The sequence below is a fragment of the Lotus japonicus genome, chromosome 6, assembly GCF_012489685.1.
Source record: "Lotus japonicus ecotype B-129 chromosome 6, LjGifu_v1.2".
NCBI lineage: Eukaryota > Viridiplantae > Streptophyta > Magnoliopsida > Fabales > Fabaceae > Lotus > Lotus japonicus.
Window position 1 is genome coordinate 38,048,513 of NC_080046.1, and position 19,345 is coordinate 38,067,857.

Here is a 19,345-nt window from a genome sequence, read left to right on the forward strand (position 1 = left end):
GAATTGGGGAAAGCCACTGAGGTGAGCTATGGTGATGATTGAAAGTCACCGAGTACTCTAGTACTCCTGGTAGTGTTGTTCGAGTCGTGTTGTATTGACCGGCACAGACTCTGGGTTTTGTTTGTGGGTTTTGTGGTGGGAGTTGTGTTGTATTGACCGACACTAACTCCAAGTCGTGTTGTATTGACCGACACTGACTCTGGTTTTGATAATCATATTGCACACGTGCATATACGCGATGAAGTGCCAAGCAGAGTACTTCGGTATAACAGGAAGTAACGATCAGCCATGCAGAGTTGAATCGGTCCTGACTATATCTGGCACAACAGGAGGTAACGATCATCCATGTAGAGTTGCATCGTGCCTGTTGATGTTCGGCATAGCAAGCAGAAATGGTCAAACCATGTAGAGTTTGTATCGTCTTGACTATAGCCAAAGGTGATAAGCGACGCCCGAGCAGAAATGGTTAAACACGAGGCCAGTGTTACGACCGTCTCGAGGTGCCCAGCCTATAAGTGGCAATACCGTTGGTTTGTCCCGTCGCCAAGCAGAGTGACGTCGTTGATTTGTTCCGTCGCCAAGCAGAGTGACGTTGTTGATTTGTTCCGTCGCCAAGCAGAGTGACGTTGTTGTTCTGTCCCGTCGCCAAGCAGAGTGACGTTATTCGGATTTGTGTCAGCATATTCTGCACTGGCACACAATGCATCTTATTATGACTGAATTGTGTAAGAGATTTGATAACATGCTATGTATAAACCTTAGGGTAAGCAGTGCATAACTTATATGTATATATACAACATATATATATATACCCCTTTTATCGCATGTTGATTGTATATCTATTGTATTCTGTAAGTTGACCCTAGCGCCTTGGCTTTGTTTGTATGTTTGTGCTTGGGCGGTCGGCCTGCTGCCAGGCGTCCGTCAGCCGGTTCGTGATGATTCGTTGTGCGGGAAAGACCCGGAGCGGAACGACTATTACTGAAGCTTTCGACGAGGACCCGGACTTCATGACTGTTCGAGGGAGGGTCGATGATAGTAGTGTGGGTTATGGGTGGTTAGAGCCTTTTGAGTTAGTTGTTACTGTAATAGCTCTGATTCGTCATTCATATTTTGGGACAGGGTAGGTTCCCGACGCATGGCTTTTGTGTGGTTCTCTTACTGAGGGATCACAGTGAGTCAGTCGGACCATAGGGGTCTTTGCTTAGGCCATTTTGAGGCCGACTTCCTCCTAGTGGTTTGTAATTATGATTTTCTCACTCACACATCTGGAACTGTAACTATTTGCCTACGGGCACACTACTTTGGAGTCACTGCGAGTGCGCGTGACGGGAGAGTGCAGCTGAGGTGGTACATGTGTATATATTTGTATATTGGTTAGTTAGTGTTGGGGTTATGTCTTTATTTCTCTATTGCTTGATTTAAAAGGAATCAAACGAAAAAAATTACCTGTTTTCCGCGTAAAGTTTACTTTTGGTTACTAAAGTGACATCTGGAAATCGGGGTGTTACAGATCCCGTAAGGGATTTTTAAAGACCTATCCGCCATTTGCAAAGAAATCATAGTTGGGGTAACCTCACCTAAGTTCAACCTTTCAAACATACTAAGCGGCATCAAGTTGATACTCGCTCCTAAATCACACAAGGCTTCTACCACAGTTAACCCCTCAATCTCCACCGAAATAGTAAAACTCCCGGGATCTCTTCTCTTCTTAGGCATCTTTCTTTGCAAAATGGCACTACACTCTTCGGTCATCAAGATAGTTTCATCAACCTCACTCAACTTTGTTCTCTTGCTGAGGATATCTTTCATGAACTTAGCATAGATTGGCATTTTCTCCAAGGCTTCGGAGAAAGGAATATTAATATGGAGTTTCTTAAAAACTTCCAAGAACTTAGAAAATTGTTTATCTAAATTTTTCTTCACCAAAGCCTTGGGAAATGGAATCTTGCGGAGCTCAGGAATATGGGTATTTACAACTCTAGTTCTAATGAGCTCTCTCGCTCTTTTCTCCATGACATCCTCATCTCTCTCTTCCTCAGCTTCCTCATTTTTCTCTCCCTCAACTTTTTTCTCTGCCTCATGCAACACTCTTCCACTCCTAGTAGAAACAACAACAGTATTTTCTTGCTCAGTCAAAGTTAAAGTTTCGGAAGAGAACTTACCTTGGTGATTATCGGACATTTGCTTTGCTAGCTGTCCCAATTGGTTCTCCAAGCTCTTTATAGCCATCTCATGGCTATTGTAATTGCTCGCTGTATGATCAATGAATCTCTCGATCAGCTCCTCTAGACTCCTCTTGCCAACCGTCCTTTCAACAATTTGCGGCTGGACAAGAGGCCCTTGTTCTGCGGTTGGAGCTCCTCTTCCATGAGTTAATGCTCTGGTCTCGCTATCACCATCATTGACAGTACACTGGTTACTAGCATGAGATTCACTACAAAATTTTCACTCCAAGCAAGTCATTCTTGCTCCAATTGACTTGGTCTCCTTTATGTGCTTTCGGATCTCGGCTACTTCCTCGGAGAGTTGCTTGTTGGAGGCTATGAGCTTGTCATAAGTTTCCACTTCAAACGAACTTCTTCGGATTTGGCGTTCATTCTCGGAGTTCATGGCTCTCACCGCCATTTTTTCTATCAAGCCATACCCCGCTTGTGGGGGAAGAGCATCGAACTCCCCATTTGAAGCCGCATCTAAGCCAAACCTTGATGAATATAGTAAACCATCATAGAACTTCGCCACACATTCAGCTTGGGTGAGATTGTGTTGAGGACATTTCCTCAAAAGCTTCTTGAAATGCTCCCAAGCCTCATAAAGATTTTCATCTGAGGATTGTGCGAAGGTCATGATGTCAATCTTCAATTTCCTCAAAAGGGACCTTGGGAAGAACCTTGTTGTGAACTTTTCTGCAAGGTCTTCCCAAGTAGTGAGACTCCCTTGAGGTTGTGAATTTAGCCAGTCCTCTGCTGCGTCCTTCAAAGAGAAGGGAAATAGGCTCAACCGAATTGGCTTTCCATATGAGCATGAGGATCTTCCGAGGAACCTCCACCATATTGGCTTTGGCTCACCATGTTGATGAATTCCGGTCTCAACTCAAAGTTCCCCACTCCTTCGGGGATAACAATACTTCCGGGATAGTCAAAGCTCATTGACCCCGAAGTAAGTTCCCGAAGAGTTCGTTTGGCATTCTCAACTTCTTGCTCTCGCAATCGGAGGGTGATACCCTCTTGGATTCTTGCCTCAATATGGGCTTGCATTTCCTCCTCTGTCATACGGCCACCCATGACGATGTCTCTCTTGAGAGCAACCTGTAAGTATGACACTTAAAACAGAGAAAGATTAGTAGCACCAATTCTAGACAAGTTCAAAACATAAAACAAAACCACAAACTTAAAACTTAAACCAAAAATCGCAAAACAATTCCCCGGCAACGGCGCCAAAAACTTGTTGGTCAATCTGCAAGTGTACAGAATCTACCCGGTTTTAATTTATCGAACCACAGGGAATTGGTATGAGAATTCAGTTTAAGCCTCGAGTTCACGGTAGGAAAGCCAGTAAAATTCAGTTTTAAAGGTTGATTGTTTTGGTGATTAATTAACGAGCAATTGAAATATAAGTGTGTGAGGACAATGGTGAGCATGCCTTGGGTTCTTGCTTGACTAATTCAGTTCTAATCAACCTACTATATCCACAAAACTCTGAGTCTCTCCTTGATGTTCTAGCCTAATCAATCATCTATCAATGCCTCGCATAGACAATCCTCTCAAGCCAAAAGATAGGCACAATTCCTTGATAACCTAAACATTTAATAAAGGCATTAAGCATGCAATTCAGAGCAACAAACCCCAATCCTTCCTCTATTCCTAGTAGCAAGCATAGAAGAGGTAATCCCACAACAAGTCCCTAATCTATAACAAACTTCCGTTCTATTATAGAAAAGCATAAAGCTAGCACATGTTCTAACTTGAAACATAAAGCATGGATATGAGATTCAAGGGTTTACTCAGAGGATTCATGAATAGAAATAGGAATTCAGATTAAAACATCATAAGTCTTACAAAGAACCCAAAGCAAAATAGGTATCAGAAGATAGAGAAGGCGGCGCTCGCCGTCCTCGTTACCGCCCGACGCCTAAGACCCTACTTTCAAAGCTTTCAGGTAAAAATAAGAACTGGCCTTCCTTTGAGACAGGTGTTGCAGAAGCCATATTTGTCCGGAAGACTTGTCGTATGGTCGGTCGAATTGTCAAAATACAGTTTACAATACAACAAAAGAGGGAAGGTCGGTGCGCAGACCTTGGCTGATTTTGTTGTAAAGTTGACGCCGGAAGGCGGTGAGAAGGTGAGCACGCAATGGATATTGTTCGTCGACGGGTCATCAAATGACAATGGAAATGGAGCAGGGGTCACGCTACAAGGGCCTGGGAGTTGATATTGGAGCAGTCCCTCAGATTCCAGTTCAAAGCCAGCAACCACCAGGCAGAATATGAGGCCCTGATCGCCGGGCTGAAGCTAGCAATTGAGGTACAGATCAATAGTCTGCTGGTTAGAACAGACTCGTTGCTAGTACCAAACCAGGTGAATGGGGAATTCCAGGTGAAAGAGCCGGCCTTGATAAAATATCTAGAGCGCGTGCGACTGCTAATGGGTCGACTACAGGAGGTGGTCGTTGAGTACGTGCCAAGGGCGCAGAACCAAAGGGCGAACGCCCTGGCAAGATTAGCCAGCACTCGAAAGCTGGGGAACAATCGGAGCGTGATCTAGGAGTCGCTCGCTAATCCAAGCATTGAAGGAGAGTTGGTAGCCTCTGTTGGCCGCCAAGAAACCTGGATGGACCCCATCGTAGACATCTTGGCGGGTGAGCCAAGCGAGGTTGTAAAATACTCGAAGGAACAAAGAAGAGAGGCAGGACACTACACTCTACTCGATGGGATACTCTTTTGGCAAGGATTTAGTTCGCCACTCCTGAGATGTCTCCCGCCCGAGAAATACGAGGCTGTCATGGCGGAGGTTCACGGGGGGGGTTTGTGCTAGTCACATCGGAGGAAGGTCTCTGGCTAGCAAAGTCCTCAGAGCAGGCTTTTACTGGTCTACAATAAGAAAAGACTGTGCAGAATTCGTGAAAAAATGTGAAAAATGTCAAGTGTTTGCAGACTTGCCCAGGGCCCCAGCAGAACAGTTAGCCACGATTAGCTCCCCATGGCCATTCGCCATGTGGGGAGTTGACCTCGTTGGGCCTTTCCCCACCGCCAGGTCACAAATGAAGTTCATCCTTGTAGCGGTGGATTACTTCACCAAATGGGTGGAAGCAGAGCCCCTCGCAAGCATTACGGCAGCCAAGATCGTAGGTTTTTACTGGAAAAGAATTGTATGTCGATTCGGGGTACCAAGGTCGATTGTTTCAGATAACGAGACGCAGTTTGCAAGTAACCAAACGAGAGAATTCTGCGAAGAGATGGGTATTCAAAGAAGGTTCTCTTCAGTAGAACATCCTCAAACTAACGGGCAAGCGGAGTCGGCGAACAAGGTAATTTTACGGGGATTGAAGCGCCGGCTCTCGGAGGCAAAGGGAGCCTGGTTGGACGAACTCCCAGTTGTAATCTGGTCCTACAATACAACGCGGCACTCAACCACTGGGGAAACTCCATTCAGGATGGCCTACGGGGCGGACGCCATGTTGCCTGTAGAAATAGACAACAGCTCGTGGCGAACAACGCCGCGTTTTGAGGGCGAGATCTCTGCCAACATGGCGGTAGAGTTAGATTTGTTGTCAGAAACACACGATGAGGCTCGCATTAGAGAGACAGCAATGAAACAGCGAGCTGCGGCAAAGTATGACTCGAAGGTGCGACCGAGGGCAATGCAGGAGGGGGACCTGGTGCTAAAGAAGCGAACCAGGAACACTGGGAATAAGCTGAGTCCAATCTGGGAAGGCCCCTACAGAATTTTGAAGGCCTTAGGGAAGGGAGCTTATCACCTAGAAAGCTTGGACGGAAGGAGAGTGCCACGTTCCTAGAACGCGGCGAGCCTAAAATACTATTACAGCTAAGGGACTGACAAGGAGCTGGTTTCAGCACGAGGACGATCAACCAAGTGCGCCTCGCAAAGATTGAAGGTGTAAAGACAAAGATACATTCTTGTTCTCCATTTCGAGAGTCTGTTGGCCAATGCGCCTAAATGGTAAAAACAAAGACACGTTCTTGCTCTCCATCTCGGGAGTTTGTTGACTATCACGTTTGATTGAAAATACAAAAATTGTATCCAGCAATTTCAATCACACTGAATTGCGGCGAGAGCTAGGTGGGAAAAATTCCCTGAAGGTGGTGATCCCAACACGACCTTGATGTCTGGGGATCGCTCCGGAAAAGCCGACGCAGTTCGCCGTCACTCGTCGGCGATGTGTGCGGATAAGCTTCTCATCCCAAAATCCCCCCGAAATATGGGCGCGCGAACATAACTAGGCATAAGTCTGGGTAAACCTATATGGCCATTGGGCCCCTAGCAATAATCTGTCCTCGCCGGGGCAAAACCGGCGAGGCCACACCTGCTCTTACGGGAAATATTGGTGTGACGAAAGCCTCAGTTCAAAAATTGAGCAGAAGTCTTAGTTGAACAAGGCACACCATCAATGTCGTCGAACATAATTGAGAAAAAGGGAAACTATGGGGGGCGTTGAGAGAAAATAAAAACTCCGAAAAAGCGCTAAAACAAACATAAAACGTAAATAAATAAAGCTGAATTGATTAAACTTGAAAGTAAAGTACAGACAAATTTTTTAGATGAAATTAAAAGTACGAGGCGTTACAATAACTTCAAACAAGTTAACATTGCATTTTACTCTCTTATTCCACAGCGTCTCCGAGGTCAACGAGAGAAACTTACGGCAGATCTTCCCGACCCACCAGTCTGGTGGGTGTGACCCTCTTAAAAACTCCTAGGGGTTCAAGGTCGACATTCGGATGAAGGTGCTTGACCTGAGCTTTGCAAATTAGGAAGCCGCGGATACATTCGTTGGCTGTCGCGAAAGCAGCTTCTCTCCTTATCTGCTCTTCCAAGGCGATGGCTAAAAGTTTGCATTTCGATTCCAAATCTGACCGGGCCTCAGCAAGTAACTCACATTTGGCCGCCAGCCTCTTACGCAGATTGGCAATCTCCTTATCTTTGGCAGCAAGGTTTTCTTCCTTTGCAATCGTTGCTTCCGCCAGCTTTTTCTACATCTTCTTTGTCCTGTCTACTTCAGTGGCTAGCTGGTCCGACAACTTGGAGCAGGTCTCGTTGGCTTAAAGGTTGATGGAATGCAGCTTTTCCACCTCTTGACGGAGCCCCGCAATTCCAGTAAGGGGCCGAGCCTGCCAAGCCACCTGGGCGAACAGACAGCCGGCACGAAGAAGACTTGACACAGCTTCTTGAGCAACCTCTTGCGGGTTTTGGCTGCGTACTTCCCTCAATTTCTCGAGGTAGGGATGAGAGAGTAAGAAGGAAAAGGGATCGACGGAAGAGCTGCTAGAGGAGTCCTTTGGGTGGTCCGAAGGAAGCCTCTCTTCCTCGCCGCCAACCCTAGGAGAGTTAGGGGAAGGTGAATCGTGAACTGTCTGGACAGGTGGTGGAGACAGCGGGCGGCCAGTGGCGGAGGCTGCTGACCTACCGTTGAGTCCAAGGGGCGAGAAATATCCACAGCAGGGAAGTGTGCGCCTCACCATGATGATCGGGCACCAAGGAGTCACGTGCGCTTTCCGGGACAGCCGGGGCGAATGCGATGGATCCCTCGCCCGTAACAGTCGAAGAGCCTGTCTCGCCCAACTTCTTTTTCTTAGGAGAGCCCTTGCTTGTCGGCGAGCTTTGTCTTTTATCTCCAACTTGGGCTGGAGAGGGTACCTTAACGTTCCCAGAGAGGAATGCCTCCAGCTGTTCGGAAGTAGAAAACTTCATGTTCCCTGAAAAGCAAAGGAAAAGTCATCAGAAACGAAGAAATTAAGAGAAAGGTGTGAAGAAGGCGGTAAAGGGAAAACCTAATCGAGGAAACAGTTTGGATCCGGTGGAAACAGCGAGTAGGTCAGTGCAACTGAAAAGAGGAAGTTGGGATAAGACACCAATGGAGAAACTCTCTCTAGAAGAAGAATGCGGCTCGAGAGAATGGAATGTGGTTTTGGGACACTGTGTCCAGTAAAGAGGGAAAAGGGCTTTCCCATCCTTCTATGTAAATGATGAGGGGTAAGCAGGGTGGACGATGACCCGGAAGTACCGGCGAGCCAGGCGAGATTCGGAGCCAACTTGGTAAGGGGAAAATCGTTCGTGGCCCGGCCGGGGCACCAGGATGACCCAGCCATGGGTCTCTAGAGATTGGGGATCCGCTTTGAAGAAAAAAGAAAAGAGGGCAGGGGAAGGAACCACATCAACGTTGCAGCAGAGAATTTCGAAACACTTCAGATAAGCCCAGGAGCAAGGGTGAAGTTGACAAGGAGAAACGTTAATGTCACATAGCACTTGGGTGAGAAAGGGTGAAAAGGGAAGTTTTACACCAAGATCAAGAAACAAGTATTCATATACGAAGAAGAAGTGAGAATATTTGGGGTCATTAAACACACGGTGTAGCCAAGGGCGATCATGCTTTTGGCAACCGGTGGTACGAAGAAGGCCCTCTAATAGCAGGGAACTGCAAAGCCCCCCAACCCTATGAGCAAGGTCCGAAAGGGATTCGCTGGTAGAGAGCTCTGATGGTTGGTCAAGAACTCCCTGATCAGGAGCCTCGGAGATGGGGGAAGGAAGAGTGGCAAAGGTTGCCAAGCGATGGGCTTTGATCTCCTCTACGGAGGAAAGGACCCCGCCAGAAGGCATCATAAAAATAGAAGGAGAAAGAGAGGATAAGAAACTAACCAGAAAAGGAATGTGAAAGGAGGAGTAAGAGGGGCCGGAGCTTTAAGTTCGCAAGGTCGGCAAGGGGAACCGGAGCGTGTGAGAGTCAGGAATGAATATGGGAACAGTTAATGGGAAAAGGCGAAAAATGGAAGGGGAGAGAATTTAAAGGCCAGGGAGAGTAGCGGTTGGGGAATCATGCCTTGACGTGGCAGGGTAAAATGATTACTTAAGGGAGTGCGGCATGAGTTTCGGGAAAAAGAAAACAGTGCATTAAACGAAGGGTTACAACAGTTAAAGCTTATTGGTTTGAAATTCAAATCGTCAGACTCTATTGTGATTCGATGGGACGTCCCAGAGATAGTGGTTGAGATTCTTTGGATTCGCTGACCCTTGTATCACCTCAGGGCGCAACACGTGGCGCAGGCTTGACATGTCACAAGTTACGGTTCAGGGCACGCGCATAACTATGGCGGGGCGAGCAGATCCAGCATCATCGCTGCAAGCTCGCTTGTGGACTCAAGCCGCCAAGGGAGCGCGGCGAGGCGTTCAAAATTTCAAATTTTTAGGCTTTAAATTACCAAGCCATGTTGGCAATTGCTCTTTATTTCCGTATCTTGTGTTTAACGTTAGTTAAGCCTTTACATCCATCGCCTTGGCCTGGTCTTTCATGTTTAAAGACACACTTAGCTCTCGTGCTTCGAGATCGGTGTCTTGTGGACTGGGCGAGACCCCAGGGTCCCTCGCCCAGGATGATTTAGAGGCGCTAGGCCAAACTCCCCCAACTATAAATAGGGGAGGGATACCGATTGTAAGGGACGCTTAGCTCATTTGAGAAATAACAAGCTTGAAATCCAGTTACTTTCTCTCTCTAAGCGGCTACACTTTCATTCTCTCTAGGAATCTCATATCATGTTCCTTTCACCTTAGGTACTATACCTCATCTCAATGTTCATGATGGAACCCTAGATTTCTAGATATCGCTAGGGGTGTAAGCGGGTACGGTCTGATCTGCGAATTCGATCAAACCGATCCGACACATTATGGTGGGTTGGATTGGATCATCAGCTCGGTTTGAATTTTTTTACTGCATCCAATCACCATCGGTTCAGGTATCGGATTTGAGGATTGAAAAACCGATCAGTCCGAACGAACCCAATGAATTGAGAATTATTTTCTACAGTCAGCCCAAACACTCCAGCCCATTACATTGCTTATTTATATTTTTATTGGAGATGTTGTTTTTATTTGGATTATATTGATTATGCATTATCCAATGTTTTATTCTTCCGAAATTTTAAATTTTTCTATGTTTTTTAGAATTTTTCACGTTTTTATAATAACTTTCGTGCAAATTTCTAAATAATATTTCTTTATTTCAAATCCAACCATCCGATCCAAACCAATCCATTTGAGATCGGGTTGGTTTGGTTCAGGATTAGAAGCAAAAAATAGGAAATTCGAACCAACCCAAACTGAAAATAGTTGATTGGTTCGGACATTTAAACGCCCAAATCCGAACCAATCCGATCCGATTACACCCCTAGATATAGCTACTAAAAAGAACATTTTTTTAAAGACCTAAAAAGAACTTAAATAGAACATAAATGATTATGAAAGTATTAAAAGTGAAACCAAATATTTATGTAAATTTGTATCTCTTTTAAATTACAATGAAGGACATATAATACAATAATTTCAGTCCTTCATGCAGATGTTTCACCAGGCATTATTTATTAAACTTTACTTGTTTTAATTTCAAAGGTGAAAAAACCTATGCATGCTAATCAATTTAGGCCTATATGTCTCTGCAATGTAATTTTTAAAATTATTATAAAGACTTTGGCGAATAGGCTAAAACAGATTTTGCCTGATATAATTTCTGAGTCACAAACTGCTTTTGTTCCTGGTAGATTGATCACATACAATGCCTTAGTGGCGTTCGAATGCTTCCATTATATGAAGAAAAAAATAAGTGGCCTAAATGGCATGATGACTCTAAAATTAGATATGTCAAAGGCTTATAACCGAGTTGAATGACCCTTTTTGGCGAGTGTATGTTTTGGAACAAATGGGGTTTCCCCCCCTTTTTAGTGAGCCTTATTATGGCGTGTGTGTCCAATGTGGACTTTTCTATTATGTTGAATGGTGTTCCGTAGGAACCTTTCAAACTTCAGCGAGGATTAAGGCAAGGAGACCCCTCTCCCCTTATTTGTTTATTTTATGCGGGGAGTTTTTTCTGCCTTAATAAATAAAGCTGTTATAGCATCATCTCTTCATGGAACTAAAGTTGTCAGGTTTGCTCCTGTGATTTCTCATTTGTTGTTTGCAGATGACATCGTCTTTTTTGCCTGCGCAACGGTGCAAGAGTATGAAGGCAATCCTTGCCACATACGAACAAGCTTCGGGTCAAGTCATCAACCTTGACAAATCAATGCTCTCTTGTAGCCGAAATATGCCTGATAATTGCTTCCATGAGCTTAGACAGTTGTTGAATGTAAAGGCGGTGGAGTGCTATGACAAATATCTAGGGCTTCCCACCATCATTGGAAAATCGAAGACTCGGATTTTTAATTTTGTCAAGGAGCGGGTTTCGAAGAAACTTTAAGGTTGGAAGGAGAAATCCCTTTCCCGTGCAAGCCGAGAGGTTTTAGTTAAAGTGGTGGCCTAATCTATACCATCATATGTTATGTCTTATTTTCTGTTGCCGAATGACATGTACTCGCAAATTGAGGGAATGATTAGCCGATTCTATTGGGGAGGGGATGTATCAAAGTCGGGTATGGATGGTCTTAGTTGGAAAGCTTTGTGTCGAGCTAAGGACCACAGTGGTCTTAGTTTCTTGGATTTTATAATGTTCAACATTGCTTTGGTGGCCAACAATTGGTGGCTTATAAAGTCAAGTCCGGGCTCTCTTCTTGGGAGGTTGTATAAAGTGATTTATTTTCTGAGGGGAACAGTTTATGAAGCAAAGCGTGGGTACCGTCCCAGTTATGCGTGGTCTAGTATTCTCCGATCATGCATGGTGTTTGAAAAAGGAGGAATGTGGAATGTAGGAAATGGGAGAAGTATCAAGGCCTGGTATGATAAGTGGGTACCTGGCGGGGAGTCCTTGGTTTGTAGTGTGGAGCTTGCCTGGGATTTGGGCATTTCTTTGGTCTCAGATCTCATGAAACCAGGAACAATGGTGTGGAGTAGTGAATTGATTAATTTTATTTGCTGCCCTCCTACGACGCAAGAAATATGGCCATTATCCGCGGATGGACACTACAAAACAAGGACAGGTTATCAGTTTCTACGCCTCTCGTCTGAAACTGCCACAACATCTTCCTCCCAGTCTCCTTCCTTACCTAAGGCAGATTGGAGAAAGCCATGGAAGGCAGCCAGGCTACCACGATGTCAAGAAACAGGTTGGCGAGCGTGTCTCGACGTGCTTCAAGTTCGAGCATCCCTTCATGGGCGAGAACTGCGGTGGACCCGACTTGCCCCAGTTGCTTAGCAGTCCCAGAGACGGTGCAACACACACTTTTGTTCTGTCCAGCGGTGCGACTAATCTGGTTTGCTAGCTCCCTGGGGTTTCGACTGACTCATGAGTGCCCTATGCACGTTTTCATCTCTAATTTTATGGAGGTTGCAGACCTGGAAACATTGGGTGTCTTTCTCAGCTTGTTGTACGCGATTTGGAGCGCTCGGAATGAGCTTTTGTTCTGCTCGGTAGCTCCATCGATGGAGAGGATCTTACGTCATGCAGCCTCCATGTGTCCGCTGGCAGAGGTGCAGATTCCAGTGGCTCCTCAACCGTCTTGCAACACAACGTGGTCCCGTCCACCTCAAGGCACTTTCAAGATAAATTTCGACGCGGCAGTGGCTAACCTAGGAGATGTTGGCTTCGGATTCATTGATCGCAACTACTATGGTGAGGTTCTGGCTGCAACATGTGGTGCTCGTGGACCTGTTCTCTCTCCGGTTGTGGCGGAGGCCCTCTCTATGCGTTGGGCCCTTGGCTTGGCCTCGAGATCTTGGTTTTCGCCGGATTAAGCTCGAAACAAATTGTCTTACTCTTTTCCAGACTTGGAAACGTGGAGGTGGATGCTCCACTTTGTGTTATTTGCTTTTAGATTGTCGTAATTTGACTTGGTTCTTTGATGTTTTTGAGTTTGGTTTTGTTCATCGTACTAGGAACCAAGTGGTTGATGCTTTAGCAAAGCTATCTTTTAGTTTGGGTAAGGCTATTTGGATTGAGGAGGTTCGTCATGAACTCTTTGACTTAGTCCAATCAGATGTAATGACCTCTAAGCCTTCTTTTTCTTCTTAATTGAATGAAACACTTAAAAAAAAAAAACTAGCTTTTAAGTATAGCACAGGGTGAAGCACCCATGAACTTTGTGGTTCCCACTAGGCTGGAAAGTTTTAAAAACGGTCCATCGATGGACCACCCTTATCCACCGTTCATTTTATAATTTTTAAAGGATGCGGTAAAGATCTGTTACCTTAGACTTGGCAAGCAGGTTCGGTTTATGTTTTTGGAAGAATTGGGAAAAATTGCATAAGGAACCCCTTTGTAGGACCCGGGTGTGTGACTTCACCGATCTTTGTTGTCTCTCACCCTCCCCTCTCTCTTGCAGACCTAGATCGAGTGAAGTGCGGCGTACTCTTGGGAGAAGGGTGATTGTTGATTCGCTGGTGGGAGAAAGGTCTTCAGCCAAACATGAGAGAGGTGACTTCCGAGACCTTGTTGACTCGCTTCGCAGGGGATTAGCTTGTGATTGTTGATTTCTTCCCTCCTGGTTGTGGTGGATGCAAAGCCCTTCATCCTAAGGTATTATTCTTCTTCACCCTTGAGCTGATTCATTCATAGATCAATCAACCATGAGTGTATTCATGGTTTTGCATTGTTTGTAATTGTTGATTTTGTTTCTGAGGTCGTTTTGGTATTGCAGAATTGTCAACTGGCTGAGATGAATCCTGATGTTCAGTTCCTTCATGTGAATCATGAGGAGCATAAATCTATGTGTTATAGCCTTAACGTTCATGTTCTTCCCTTGTTCCGCTTTTATAGAGGCGCTCATGGTCGCTTATGAAGCTTTAGCTGCACAAATGCCACGGTTAGTTATACATACCATGTCAATTTTATTAAATTTATACTATGCATTTAGATCTGGTAGCATAGCAAAGGTTTTTGTTTAGTTTAGGAGATTTGACATGATTGGAAACTCTTTTACAATTGATTTTGAAGTTAGAATCAATTGGCATGTTTGGAGAAGCTTCTGTGTGTAACTTATGGGTTTCTGAATTAATCCTGATGAAAGAAAAGCTGATCCAATCATACTAGTATGCTCAGTAGCTATGCTTTTTATTGGCATCTGACTAATTGTTCATTACAAACCTGAAGAATGCTTTCAACCTGAGACCATTCGTTCAACATTTTTCACACTATTTGAATGATATATGTTTGGAATGCATGTGTTTCCTGTTGGGTTCTTCATGTACTCTGTTGAATCATGGTAATGATAGATTTATTATTGGTCAAGTTGTGCATGTGTTAACTGATGTGAAGTTAACTGATGAAGTTTGATTTCAATTACAGATCAAGAAGTTTAGAGATGCATTGGCCAAACACACTCCCGATAGATGCAGTTTGGGACCAACCAAAGGGTTAGAGGAGAAAGAGCTCCTAGCTCTTTCTGCCAACAGAGATCTTTCTTTCACATACTCGCCTTTGCAGCCTGCACATGCCCCTGCAAGTGAAGAGTTTGCAACCGAAGCTGCTCCTGAGTCCCTCACTTTACCTTCATTGACCTCCAAGTCGGAGTCCTCGGAACAGAGAACCCTGACCACTGCTGTTATTAATGATGTGGCCAGTTTGTAAGCAAACACCATCTTTTGAGTCCATGTATGTTTGGATTTCCGATGAACTCTACGCAAACGGGGGGAACGGATCGCTTGAAATCCCTTGTACAGAATAGGTTCGGTGAAGTTCCTTCGATTGGTATACTTTTTCAGAATGAAGGTATCATTGAATATCAAGTTACAAAGTGTGTATTCCTCCAAGGCAATTGGATTTATGTTTTTTTTTGGATTTAATACTAGGCTAGATAGTCGCTGTAGAAATATTAGTTTTGCCCTTTTTGTGTATTTGAGGAATCCCTCCCTACTGTAATGTTAGTTTATTTTCCAGTGGATGATCTCACTTGTATTCTATTTATGAGGCAGCTATATATAGTAACCTTTTTCTTCATGGTAAAATTGGGTTCCCATATGAGAGGTGTAATTTTACTTCTGAGATCACCGTTTGGTTTAAGAAAATTGTGGTTAAGTATGTTCTCATACACTGGAATACCCGTGCAAGCCGGGTTTTGTTGTAAATTCTAATTTTTTTTTTCCTTTGACAGAAGAAAATGGAATGAACTATATTTATGATCTCATGGTTGGTTATTGAAAGGAGAATTGAATGAGAATTCATATGAATGGATGGATGGATGTCAAAAAAATGAGAATTCATATGAAAATGGAATTCATATGCTTGTTTTCCTTTTTGTATGAATGGATCTTGATGTCAAAAAAAATAAAATAATTATCTGAATGGATATTGCTTTACTAGCAAAGTGAAGGAATCTTATATCCATTTCACCTGAATTAGTGAAATTATTGGAGTGAAATGCAGCCCACTTCATTTGCTCCTCATGTTTAGTATTAATCAAAACATCAAAACATGTTGCTTTATAATTCCAGCCAGTTATCACCTAAGGAATTTAAGGTCAGTTCTGGGACATCAATACCATTGGAAATGGATGGTCTGTGTTGGACCTATGATGCATTAAGTGAAAATGTAATTGCATACACCTTAGGTAGAATGAAAATCACAAAATTTGCAAACACATGAAACTGAAACATGTCAAACATAATTAGGTAGAAATAGTAAGTGATACAAGTAGGCCATAACAGTAAGTGATAACAACACAACGGTTAAACAATATCTGATACAAATACACCCATATGTAGGCCATAACAGTAGAGTAGAATGCTTCCATGCATACTAGGGGGTAGTTCAATAAAACAACAAGAACATAAAATGCAAAGTCACATAAACATATGACATGGTAGTCTAGTTTTTGTTCCTAAACATAGAACTTAATAAAAGTCTAAACGATCTAGTTGCGCACAACACGCAGGAGCAGTTCAAGTTCAAGTGGGAGAAAGGTGAAAATGAGCTTGTTTCCAGGGGACATGTCTAGGTCCTTGCACAACTTATACCACCCCGTAATTAAATGGGCCTCATTCTTGTTTCTTTCAGCTCGAGTTATGACACAATCCGCAGCCAAGTTTGAATTCAATACCCTGACATGTAAAGATGTCATTCCATGAAGGTCGAGTTTGTGGACAACCTTTGCTGGTAAATTCTGCAACATTTAAATGGAAATATATCATGAAATGAGGAGGTGCAACAAGATGTTGAGCTATCAAAGTAAAGAATCGTAAAAATAAGAAAAGATATTGAGTTGAACTTACCAAAGGTACTCTACCTCTCACATATTTGTCAGTTACAACCTTTTCCCATTGAATGTTTGGTTCACCGGCAGACCCAGTATCAGAATCAGAATCAGAATCAGAGTCAAGGATGATTACCTCTGGGACATTTTCATTTCTTGGGTACTGAATCTCAGGTCCATGATAAGCAAAAATGCGGATGTTAAAAGTAAGTGGAAGAATAAACTCAAAGTTGAACAATGCTCTCTCGGTCAATGAGTAAAAAGCAACCAACTCACGGACTCCATTGGTAAATGCAGGTTTGCCATTGTTTAAGCCAACTTTCACTTGCCTAGTATTTCCATTGGGGTCGACAACCATAACCTCACGACCATCAATTATGTGCTCCCAGTATGAATAAAACCTTGTACTTATGGAGATGAAATCCTACATTTAAACACGTTTTTTGTCAAAAGATTGATAAACAGGATTTTATGTTCATTGTCTGAAATAGAAATAACATTGGTTAACACTGATTGGAAATGCATGTGCCGGTAATAAACGTGTTGAAAGTCTAAGAAACCATCCTCAGAGGATATGACAAAGCTACGAAGAAATAGGTTCCCACTATGGAGTTGAATCATTGTAACCTATTTGTAAGTGCATGTGCAGGTAATATTTCGTTTAAAAGGTCTAACGAATTGCAGCACAAACCTAACCACAATCCTAATTTGGTTGAAAACAAAAGTTTGATGAAATACCTGTTCTGGTCTGAAGTACATTCCGAATCCTCTACGAAAAGAATCGTCCCCGACTGCATTTGGAGACCCCATTTGAACAAGGTGGTGGTACTGCACAGAAAGGAAAAAAATTCGAACCTTTAATTTGGTATTTGTGCTAGACGACAAAAATGCATGCACGGAAACGAGTACGGTTGGAGAAAATCACATAAAGAACAGTTTTATAAAGAAGAAGTGGACCAAAATCACTAAATCGCTACCGCAAATGGAAATAATGAACAATAAAGGGTTTACCTTTCATGCACTACTTTAGGGGGTATGGGGAAAACCACATTTTTCAAAACAAGTAAGGTAAACTACCAGGTTCCATGTACCACAGCAAAGACCTTACCTTTTTGTGTGGGACGAAGAAGGTAGCAAAGAATCCGTGGGAAACGGCGACACCAGTGTTGTCCCTTTCGTGGTGAAGCGTTTTGGATAAGACCCGGTCGTGAAGGCTGCTTGGAATGGTACCCGACCCAGTGTGGCAAGGGTTGAATAAACCCATTTGTTGTGTAGTGGGCCAGTTGCCGAATGGCCTAGTGGCAAATAAATTTGTTTTACCTTTTTTTTGTTTTTGAAATTACTTAATTAAGTAAAAGTGTGTTTTTTATAATGGTAAATCCAAACCTAACATATATATTGTGGTTTACAAAATTAATTAATTAAAATATAAAATTGGTCTCACATGCTTAGTAGCAATAAATTGGAGTTAAAAAAAATATAGAATTTGCGTAACCATAATGGACCCCATCCGTTAAGAGCATCACTTCACTTAAGCAGCTTAGGTCGTGATTCACCTTAATGGACCCCATCCGTTAAGAGAATCACTTCACTTAAGCCGCTTAGGTCGTGGTTCACCTTAATGGACCCCTTCCGTTAAGAGAATCACTTCACTTAAGCCGCTTAGGTCGTGGTTCACCTTAATGGACCCCTTCCGTTAAGAGCATCACTTCACTTAAGCCGCTTAGGTCGTGGTTCACCTTAATGGAACCCTTCCGTTAAGAGAATCACTTCACTTAAGCCGCTTAGGTCGTGGTTCACCTTAATGGACCCCATCTGTTAAGAGAATCACTTCACTTAAGCCGCTTAGGTCGTGGTTCACCTTAATGGACCCCATCCGTTAAGAGAATCACTTCACTTAAGCCGCTTAGGTCGTGGTTCACCTTAATGGACCCCTTCCGTTAAGAGAATCACTTCACTTAAGCCGCTTAGGTCGTGGTTCACCTTAATGGACCCCTTCCGTTAAGAGTATCACTTCACTTAAGCCGCTTAGGTCGTGGTTCACCTTAATGGACCCCTTCCGTTAAGAGAATCACTTCACTTAAGCCGCTTAGGTCGTGGTTCACCTTAATGGACCCCTTCCGTTAAGAGCATCACTTCACTTAAGCCGCTTAGGTTTTGCGTAACCTTAATGGACCCCTTCCGTTAAGAGCATCACTTCACTTAAGCCGCTTAGGTTTTCCGTAACCTTAATGGACCCCATCCGTTAAGAGCATCACTTCACTTAAGCCGCTTAGGTCGTGGTTCACCTTAATGGACCCCTTCCGTTAAGAGCATCACTTCACTTAAGCCGCTTAGGTCGTGGTTCACCTTAATGGACCCCATCCGTTAAGAGAATCACTTCACTTAAGCCGCTTAGGTCGTGGTTCACCTTAATGGACCCCTTCCGTTAAGAGAATCACTTCACTTAAGCCGCTTAGGGCGTGGTTCACCTTAATGGACCCCTTCCGTTAAGAGCATCACTTCACTTAAGCCGCTAAGGTCGTGGTTCACCTTAATGGACCCCATCCGTTAAGAGAATCACTTCACTGAAGCCGCTTAGGTCGTGGTTCACCTTAATGGACCCCTTCCGTTAAGAGTATCACTTCACTTAAGCCGCTTAGGTCGTGGTTCACCTTAATGGACCCCTTCCGTTAAGAGAATCACTTCACTTAAGCCGCTTAGGTCGTGGTTTACCTTAATGGACCCCTTCCGTTAAGAGCATCACTTCACTTAAGCCGCTTAGGTTTTGCGTAACCTTAATGGACCCCTTCCGTTAAGAGCATCACTTCACTTAAGCCGCTTAGGTCGTGGTTCACCTTAATGGACCCCTTCCGTTAAAAGAATCACTTCACTTAAGCCGCTTAGGTCGTGGTTCACCTTAATGGACCCCATCCGTTAAGAGAATCACTTCAGTTAAGCCGCTTAGGTCGTGGTTCACCTTAATGGACCCCTTCCGTTAAGAGAATCACTTCACTTAAGCCG

At 43.8% G+C, this 19,345-nt stretch overlaps 1 non-coding gene and 1 pseudogene across 1 annotated transcript; both read left to right on the forward strand.

Moving 5' to 3' along the window:
* The first annotated feature begins 2,758 nt into the window (after positions 1 to 2,758).
* LOC130727107 (small nucleolar RNA R71) lies at positions 2,759 to 2,865 on the forward strand. The gene has a single exon (XR_009015144.1). It is a non-coding gene; the product is annotated as a small nucleolar RNA R71 (small nucleolar RNA).
* Positions 2,866 to 12,578: 9,713 nt separating this feature from the next.
* Positions 12,579 to 15,012, forward strand: LOC130725264 (thioredoxin-like 1-1, chloroplastic; annotated as a pseudogene).
* The last annotated feature ends 4,333 nt before the right edge of the window (positions 15,013 to 19,345 follow it).